Here is a 4560-nt window from a genome sequence, read left to right on the forward strand (position 1 = left end):
GAACTAGAATACAGTATTTTGAAAACACAAAAATGAAGAATGATTTGCCATCAAATACATAATTATTTTGTTCACTGCGTGTGTATTTTTTTATTTTGAGTTTGTTTCAATCAAAGTGCATCTTGCCTTGGGTGAAACTCACCGTGTTGATTTAATGTGAAATTGATTTTCCTTGTATGGCTGTTGACAAAAGGCATCCAACACATTCTTTAACAGCACAATTCATAAGCTGTAGTTAACGTCTTTTTTAATGGTTAATAAGTCATTTACTAAAGCTTTATAGACAGTAAAACTCATCAGAAATATTTGGGCTGCCAGTTTGTGGAAACTCCCCCTCCAGGATGACATTTACAGATCCCTAAAATGGATTAATTCAACCAATTTACAATGTGATCATATTAATATGTTGCTGATATGGTTCAGATGTGGTCAAATAGTTCATCTGAGGGGACTTCATGATGAATTTGGGACATTAACTTTAATGATTCCTCTTTTTTTTTGTTTTTAAGAAGTTCAGGAAACGGCACGCAAAGGCCGAAATGGCATCCAGTGTGGTGGACAGGTAGGTATTTGCATGATGGTGGCTGTAAAAGGTCAACGCCGGTCCCTCGAGGGCCAGGATTCATATTGAAACTGATGGACCATGAGGAGATCCAGATCTGCCCCCACCTCGGCCACCTCCCAGGGGGGTACATTTAGATAACGTTAGCCTTTCAGAATTAGATAGCTCGCTCCGACCGGTTACGTAAACCGACCACAGAATATGTACCCAAAATAGTTCTAGTTCAAGGGAGAGACACAAAGGCACAAAATGTTCCTGCTGGGGTGAAGAGGTGGCCAGATGTCTGAAGAACAGACGCCTCAAACTGCAGCTGATCATGAAAGAAGCGTCGACTGTTGATGTGAGTAAATCATAATTTTTATGTGGACTTTCAACAAAAAAAAGACTTGATTTTGGCTTTTTGTTGTTGTTGTACTCCTCTGTGTTCTAGTTTCTCAGCTCCCGCCTGCCCACTCCTTTCCTAAAGAGGGAGGGGAGAAAGAGCGAGGAAGAGGAGACGAGGCTGCAGATGATGAATCCCCCTCTGGACTGCATCCTTTCCAGCCGAGTGCATCCAGTGGGCCAGAGCCAGGTCCTGGAATCTAGCTAATGAGACACACCCCCCCGAGGGCTCCGGGTCGCCCTATTGGCTGAGAGGCTGGCGGCGGACGAGACAATTGGCTGATCGCGTCGTGTGCAAGCAGCTGTCAGACCGCGTTGCAAATCAAAACTCACAGTGTTCTTATCCAGTATGGCACACAGTAAATAAGCTAAATGAGCGGAGTGAAATGTATACTCTGATAAAATATAAAGACAGGTTGAATCCGAGGAACTTTCTCTTTACTTTAATCCGTTTAACACATATCTGATGTGCAGCTGGTGCATTTATTTATTTATATATATTCACATATCAGGGAATGTGTCTCACTTGATATGTTAAGCTTTACTTTTATGGCTGAATAAGTTACGATGCCTCCGCAGGGAAGAAACTTACGGGGATGAAATTCATCCTTTTATCAAGGAGCCATTAAACTGGAACTCAGAGAGAAAAAAAAACATATAGATTTTATTTATTCAGTGAGATATCTGAGGAGGGCCTTTGACAATGAAAGCGACATGTTTTGTATCTTGCAACATGAATAAAATATTGTTTTTTTGACTAAGAGCAAAAAGGCAGAACCTCTCAGCTGGATTGTCCTACAAATATTTTTAGTTGCACTTTTGAGCGGGATTACTCGGCCTAAACACAATCTGGGCGTTTAGTGCAACATCTTCGTGAGCCTCGACTGATGTTGAAATGTATACATAGGGGTGTAATATCTGAAACACGAGGACAAGGTCAAGACATTAGAGAAGTACTACAGTCCTGAGAAGGATGGGGGGAAAGTTAGCCCTGCTTTTTTTAACCAATCTTTGACATTTTGCTTCTCGGTCTCGGCGGCTTCGTCAGAGCTGTGAGGCGAGTTCAGCTGCAGGTCATGATGCACGAGGAAGGGGAGGATGAGCAGTTCTGGTCATAAGTGAGCGTCCTCTGATCAGCTCATGGTGGCAGATGCCCTCAGGCTGAAGAACGTCAGGAAAAAAAAAAAAAAAAGAGCAGCAAGAGGATAGAGAGGGTTCAGCTACAAGCCGGAGGGAAATGGAGGGAAATCAAAGATGTGACTCCAGAATGTTGGATGGATGATAAAACAACTTGAGGACACGGAGGGAGACATAGAATAACGTTGTCCATTTTATTTCAAAATCAACCGTTTGACGACTACAAAGACTCTTCAATAATCCATCCTTAGTAGAAAGGGATAAAAGAGGAGCTGCATACCGCAGGTCAGCTGTGAGAGACAGGATACTGCTGTGTACCATTAATCCACACCGTCGGAGCAGCATGGCTTTGAGTGTCGCGCTGCATCTGAGCAGAACACACTCGCATCTATGACCACTCCTGTCAGCTCCTCTCTCCCTTCTCCTCCTACTTTCCTCTCTCCTGTTTCATAGTTTGTCAGCTCGCATCGCTTCAACCCTCTCCGCTCGCTTTCCCCCCCCCTTTAACTGCCCGCCGTCGACTCGTGTCCTCGTGTGGACGGTCAGGAAGTCGGCGCGTACCATCATATTCGCCTAATTAATCAAAAAGGTACTCCACGTAATAACAGATGCGATATTGTCTGAATGCCCAGCAGCAGAGGTCAAAAGTTCACGAGTGATGAGCGCTCTCTAGCGGCGAACGCGGCGTCCAGTCTGTACAGTATGTGCTCGGCTCATTAGTTAATGCATGCACATGTAAACACTGTACAGACGCATGCATGCGTGAAAGCACACCCCTGGGCGACGCGCATTTTTCTGCATTTTGCATCATGATGTTTTTTTTATGTATGTTTTTTTTTTATTCTCCTGCTCTTTGCGCTGTCTCCTTCCTGTGTACACACACACACACACACACACAACACACAACACACAACACACAACACACACACACACACACACACACACACACACACACACACACACACACACACACACACACACACACACACACACACAGCGAGCCTCCAGCGGATCCTTGAATGGCCCGTTCACCTTATCTGAGCTACATTATATAAGACTGAGGAAAAATACACGTTTGACAGGCTAACAGGGAATTACATGGCTGTACAAACTTATTACGCACACACACATAGACACACACCAACAACCTCTCTCTCTCTCTCTCTCTCTCTCTCTCTCTCATGTCAACTGCAGTAACATAACCTCACATGACCTCCCTACTTTCTTAATCTCTTGATAAAATAAAGACAATCTCTGTAATTTTTTAGTACAAAATGTCCAAGTTTAAGTAGGACAAGACACACACACACTTAACCACGCATAGAATCGGGATACGCTTATACTCGTTACCATTCAATGGCCGGGCTGCACCTTGGAGCGGAAACCTCTAATTCAGAGAGCTGTCTCGCACATTGTAACACCTTGAAAAACATTTTCTTCTACCTGTCCTCCGGGATTTTATGGAAGGAGCGGTTATTCCATTTCAGGTTTATCTCGATTACCCTTATGAAAGTTTGATGTGCTGGCAGAGAGCAGGAGTCGCAGCTCTGCATGGAGGTGAGGAGCACATTAAAGATTAATTGGGCGAGTATAATGAAGTGAATCTTGGAAGCACTATTTTTCTACTGCTAAGGCCAAGAGCGCCTTGTGTGTATGCGCGTGCACGCGTTTGAAAGGTGATGTTTGCGGCTTAAAAAAACGAGCCGCCGTTGTTTTTGTCGGACCCACGTGGGGCTCGGGTCGGAAAGGCTTACCGGGAGCCTCCAGAGGCTGCACCGACTTGCACCGACAGTAGCCTTGAAACACTGCTGTTTGAGGGGAGAGGGCCCACAAACATGAGGTACGACTACGCTCACACAGGGGCGTGTTTGGGCCGTCAGCTCGAGACATAACCTACAAACAGCACTCAATTTTGTCCAAAAAAGACAACAAAAAACTGCCTATTCCATTCTGCCTACTACCGAGAGGTTAAAGCACTAAATTCATGGAAGTCCTGCATCAGAGTCCTTCAATTTCACTGTTGATTACTAGCAAAGCGCCGAACCCCCCAAAATACCACAGTAATCGGGACAGCCCTAGCGTGTACGAGTTCTTAAAATGAAATGCAACATCTAATAAAAGTCAAAAAGGCCAAGTCACTAGTTCTTAACTCGTAAACTCGTCAATGTGAAGGAAATAAGGAAAGGAAGATAAGAGGAAATCAGGATGGAATCAAGAAGGAAATAAGAAAAGGAAGAAGGGAAGCGTAGATGCTACAATAGCATCAGTCATATTAATAGGACTACAAAGTATTTCTTCTTTGAAAGAAGAGCAAAGAACGGCACTGAAGGCTTCTCTCTAGAACTAATGATTATTTCATTGTTGATCAATCTGTAGATTAGATTGATTAGTCGTTTGTAGAGATGCACCGACTGGCTACGGGACAGGTGATGTTATTTTTCGGGACGGTGTTGAAAAGTTAGTCTGAACGTTTACTTTTA

This window comes from Eutrigla gurnardus (genome assembly GCF_963514095.1).
Source record: "Eutrigla gurnardus genome assembly, chromosome: 23".
In the NCBI taxonomy this organism is placed as follows: Eukaryota; Metazoa; Chordata; class Actinopteri; order Perciformes; family Triglidae; genus Eutrigla; species Eutrigla gurnardus.